The sequence below is a fragment of the Piliocolobus tephrosceles genome, chromosome 6 (genome assembly GCF_002776525.5).
Source record: "Piliocolobus tephrosceles isolate RC106 chromosome 6, ASM277652v3, whole genome shotgun sequence".
In the NCBI taxonomy this organism is placed as follows: Eukaryota; Metazoa; Chordata; class Mammalia; order Primates; family Cercopithecidae; genus Piliocolobus; species Piliocolobus tephrosceles.
Window position 1 is genome coordinate 95,627,532 of NC_045439.1, and position 5,644 is coordinate 95,633,175.

The following is a 5,644-nucleotide window of genomic DNA, read 5'->3' on the forward strand; positions in this document are numbered from 1 at the left end:
CATCTCAAAAAAAAAAAAAAAAAGTTAGCCGGGCATGGTGGCATACACCTGTAGTCCCAGCTAGTCTGGAGGCTGGGGCAGGAGAATTGCTTGAACCGAGGAGGTGGAGGTCACATTATTGCACTCCAGCTTGGTCAACAGAGCGAGACTCCATCTCAAAAAAAAAAAAAAGAAAATCAGATTATATGCAAGAAATAAGGCCAGGGTTACTCAGATCCTCTGCCCCTCAGGCACACACTACCTACTATACCACACTGCTTCACACAAATTAGCAGTCTTTATTTAAATTTTCGCAGACCAATTTTATTGTTGTTGTTGTTAGAGACAACATCTTGCTCTGTCACCCAGGCTGGAGTGCAGCAGTGTGATCATAGCTCACTGCAGACTGAAACTCCTGGGCTCAAGCCATCCTCCTGCCTTAGCCTCCCGACTAGCTGGGACTACAGGTCCCTCCCGACTAGCTGGGACCACGCCTGGCTCAGGCCAATTTTAAAGAGGAGAAAACTTACATATCTAGAACAAAAGCTGAACTCTCTTCTCACAATTTGTGCATTTCCTCTTAGAAAAAAATATGAGTGGTTCATTTCAAAAGTCTAGAGCTCTTGCCCTTGAATTACAGCATTGAAGTCACCTTATGATGTGGTGGCTAAGGTGCTAGGAGGCTCAGTGAGAACTTACCCTGCAGACAATGGACATGGCTTCATGGCCAAACAGGTGCCCAGACTCTGTGTTTCCATTTTCTTCTATGCCTCAGTCAGCCCAGGTTTGCCCTAATGTCTTATTATTTCTTTTCAGTTGAGCATAATCAGTACTGAAAACAAGTCACAACTTTTGAGTTTTACTTAGTTACAAAGACTATTTACTAGTTTTGAGGAAAGATACTAATTGTGTGGAGCTTCCAAATCCCTGCTCCTTGAGTTTGACTATCTGGATTACATTAAAGATACAAAGGATGCATAGAGACATCCAATGAACAGAAGTTATACGTAAATTACATTTTTGGAACTGGGAATATATTTCCCCATAGGGAAATTGTATTGTGCTTTTTAAAAGGCATGGCTAAATGATTAAATAAATGGATGATAAAGTTCCCAAGCTAGCATACAAAAGCCTGTTAAGTGTGTTTTTAACTCATAATATACCTAAAGTATAATGCCAAGTTAGTATTTCAGATACATTTGGTTTTGGGCACTAAATGTGGTTTTCATAGGAAGACACATTTTTCCAAGTGGAAACACTTCTACTGCCTAAACAACATAAGGGCAAGAGACCTAACATTTAGTTCTGCAAAGTATTAAGGACACTGAGTCACAAAATGGTTAATGACATTTAGGGTATATTAATGCTATGCTCAAAGACATGTAGGCAGAGCCAGAATTTAAGCCGAGGTTTATCTCAGCCTGTGTTGTTTCTACTAAGCTTAGTTATCTCTGTTGGTTTATTTTCCAAATATTCTGAACTGAGGACAACTTGTCTCCCCTATCCCCACCCTACTTCCTGTGGTACAGTAAGGGGTGAGATGAAGGACGGTACTCTAGAACAGCCAACTTCAAACCTGACCAGGCATCAGAATCACCTGGCAGGCTTGTTAACCAAGATTTCCGGGCCCCATTCCTTGTGTTTCTAATTCAGCAGGTCTGAGTGGGACCTGAAAATTTGCATTTCTTTTTTTTTTTTGAGACGGAGTCTTGCTCTGTGGCCCGGGCTGGAGTGCAGTGGCCAGATCTCAGCTCACTGCAAGCTCCGCCTCCCGGGTTTACTCCATTCTCCTGCCTCAGCCTCCGGAGTAGCTGGGACTACAGGCGCCCGCCACCCCGCCCGGCTAGATTTTTTTTGTATTTTTAGTAGAGACGGGGTTTCACCATGTTAGCCAGGATGGTCTCGATCTCCTGACCTCGTGATCCGCCCGTCTCGGCCTCCCAAAGTGCTGGGATTTTTCTAATGCTGCTGGTCCAGGGACCATGCTCTGAGAATTCATTAGGGCTTCCCTAATAAGTCATCTCAACAAATAACCAATCCTTGAAACAATCAGTGATTTTCATAACTGGTAACAAGTAATGATGAAATTCACTGAATCTTGAAGAGCTATAATTATGATTAGTACCTGAAGGGAATGAGCAGGCCATGGAGAGACAATATAGAAAGTAAACCAATGTTCTCAGCAAGGTTGCACTCCATGCATAGATTTCATTTTCTGCAAAGAAGAAAAGAAGCAAACATACAGAAATCAGCAGGGGACATTGGGCTTTGAAGATAAAAGCAATAATCGGGCATGGTGGCAAACAGCATGACAACTGCAAAACAATTGAGTTTACCCCATTTTTATCCCCATGCCTAGAGGGAAGCTCAATCAGCCAACACATATTTATTGAGTTCTTACAGTGTGGTCAAACAGGAGTGGGTAAAAGCATGGGGAATGGCTCTTGACCTCAACAAGTTACAGAGATGCCTCATTGATCAGTTTCCTGGGGGAAGGAAGCATGCCACAAAGTAAAATTCCCAAATAAGTAAAGCTAACTCCTTAACGTACTCAAATGTTATTTGAAGTATATATTTTATTTTAAAAAAAGTCTTCTGGCCAAGCGCAGTGGCTCACGCCTGTAATCCCAGCACTTTGGGAGGCTGAGGCAGGTAGATCCCTTGAGGTCAGGAGTTTGAGACCAGCCTGACCCACATGGTGAAACCCCATCTCTACTAAAAATACAAAAATTAGCTGGGCGTGGTGGCACACACCTGTAATCTCAGCTACTCGGGAGGCTGAGACAAGAGAGTCACTTAAACCCAGGAGGCGGAAGTTGCAGTGAGCCGAGATTGCGCCATTGCACTCCAACCTGAGCAAGAAAAGCAAATCTCTGTCTAAAAAAAAAAAAAAAAAAAACTTTCTGAAATCTATACCATCCTACCACTTTAAACCGAACACAAAAACATGGTTTAAGTTTTTCTTGATGATTCTAGGCCAGCACTACAGATATTCCCTTTAGAATATTAAGTAATGACCTTAGGCTATTGAGGAAGTATGTTGCTGTTTACCCTACATTTAAAGAGCTTAAGGCTGGACTTAATATTTGAATTTTCTCCATCAATTGCCATCTTATCTCTGCCTTTATTGGTCCACCTTCTAATAGCTCCACTTCACTTCTTATATGCTGTTTCTTCTCTGCTATGGATTAAAAGCATCTGAAGTTTGTAAGAACCAAGCCTATGAGCGAGGGCCTGAGTATTTTACCTACAAATCGATTGAGTTTTAGGGGCTGGCCTTGTCATTTCATTCCTGACAAGTTCTCACATGATCCTGATGCTGCAGGTCAAGGAATCACACTTTGAGAACTTGTTAGAGCTTCCCTAATGAGTCATCTCTACAAATGCAAATATTTCTTCCCTTAGTGCAGGAAGCCAGTTTGAAGGCTTCTAAATATACCTTCACTTCGAGAGGATGTTTGGCCCAAAGGAAAGGATGCTTCCTTTCTCCTGAACAAGCCCGTATAGGGCCCTATTTTCATCTTCAGAAATTTTCTCAGTATTCAGTACAGGATCATATTCCCTGCCCCAAAATTTGTGTTACCTACTTATTGGATGATAAATAAATAAGGGTTGTATCAATGCACATAAATGATTGAGCACTCCCCATAAGCCGGGTACTGAGTAGATGCTTTCATCTGTCATCTCCTCTAATCCTCACACACACCTTATGAGCTGGGAATGAATAGCTCATAGTCCAAGCTCAGGAGGGGAGAGTCAATGACCCACTCATTCAAGGTCATAGTAAGTGGTGTAGCTGAGATTCCAACTCATATCTTCAGACCCTGAGGCCAACATGCTTTCCATTAGACCACAGCTACTGCCTTATTGAGAGCAAACCAAATGTTGGGGTGCAAGGAAAGATGGCAATTCAGTTTTTAAAAAGGTGAATCCACAGCAAGCATAATGGCACCTCCAACCACACCCAAACCCATGGTAGACAGTGTTCTTTCCTGCTGCATATGGACAACCTCAGATCTCTTTCTCTAGAAGCCAGAACGAATTAGTTAGAAGAGGCGCAGAATACAAACCCACATGCCTTAGCTTCACTTATCTGGAAATTTCACTTGGTGGTGTCTCACTGAGAACCAGTTCACTAAGGGCCAGGCGTAGTGGCTCACACCTGTAATCCTAACGCTTTGGGAGGCTGAGGTGGATGGAACACCTGAGGTCAGGAGTTCCAGAGCAGCCTGAACAACATGGTGAAACCCCGTCTCTACTAAAAATACAAAACTTAGCTGGGCACAGTGGCAGGTGCCTGTAATCCCAGCTACTCAGGAGACTGAGGGAGGAGAACTGTTTGAACCCGGGAGGCAGAGGTCGCAGCGAGCCGAGATTGTGCCTCTGCACTCCAGCCTGGGCGATAGAGGGAGCCTCTGTCTCAATATATATATATATTTATATATATGTATATATATATACATATATATATACACAATATATATATATGTGTGTATATATATACATATTTCCAGCATAAGAATGATGAAACTCTTCTTAAAACATTTTATTTTATTTTCCAAATAGTTGTTTCTAACTATAAAAGTGAAACATGTTTATTACAGAAACATTTGGAAATTACCACGAGTATGAAGTATGAAGAAAAAAACTGTCTTCCCCTATGGGGAAGGCAGACGTTCTGTAGAACTGACAAATTATACCTTATCCCATCCTACACCAGTGGTTCTCAACCAGGGGGCAATTTTGCCCCTAAGTTGACATTTGGCAACGTCTGGAGGTATTTTGGGTTGTCACAGCTTGGGAGTGCTGCTGGCATCTCGTGGGTAGAGTCCAGGGATGCTGTTAAACAGCCTGCAATGCACAGGACACTTGGCCTTCCCGTCAGCAAACTATGAGACAGCCCAAGACATCAGCGGCGCCACGATTGATAAACTGTTTTAGATTGCAGCACACGTAAAGGAAGGATTTCTGGTTCCTTGCAGATGTTTGCTGCCTCTCTATCACATTAGTAAAATAAAGTTGAGGGAACTGAAACCGCTGGCTTTGGGTCTGTTTCTGGGTGCGCACACACAGGCTACAGAAGTCTCACTGGTTTCAGTTATCACTGGCTGCAGAACTTTTTTGTTTTCTTCCAGCCCAGATGACCTGAAGAAGCCTAGGTGCTACCCATAGATGAATGTGGCCCTTGGCTCTGCTCACACAGTTTCTCTTTAATCAAAGAAAGACCACAGTAAAGGATATTTACAAGGAAAGGGAAAGTGAAAGGGTGAGGAGAGAAGAGCAGAATCACCAAGGAAAACTCCTCCTACCATGGTCTCTGCAGCCAGCCTCCTTCTCACTGATGTTGGTGTTCTCACAATCCTTTCGCTCCTATTATTTAGTGACCTCGCCACTCTAAGTGTGGTGTCCAGTGCAGCAGAATTGGCACCACCTGGCATCTCCTTAGAACTGCACAATCTCAGCCCTCCCCAGACCCTCAACTCAAAACTCTGCATTTTAACAAGATGCCCACGTGATTTGGCATATGCACATTAACATTTGAGAAGCACTGCTCTGAGTTTTCCAAAGAGCAAAATAAAACTGCAGAGTGAACAGCTGCAAAACAGATGCAAAGTTAATCACGTGGGGTCACATACGACTCCTCCAGGGGATTTATGCCTCTCTG

The 5,644-nt window shown here is 43.1% G+C and overlaps 1 long non-coding RNA gene across 1 annotated transcript in view; it reads right to left on the reverse strand.

The window, feature by feature from the left end:
- The window catches only part of LOC111522936, a 39,250-nt gene extending 33,807 nt beyond the window's left edge, over positions 1-5,443 (reverse strand). The window contains exons 1-2 of the long non-coding RNA XR_002725371.1: positions 5,289-5,443; positions 2,105-2,194 (exon numbers count right to left, since the gene is read on the reverse strand). This is a non-coding gene — a long non-coding RNA (uncharacterized LOC111522936). The remainder of the gene's footprint in view (positions 1-2,104; positions 2,195-5,288) is intronic.
- Positions 5,444-5,644: the final 201 nt, after the last annotated feature.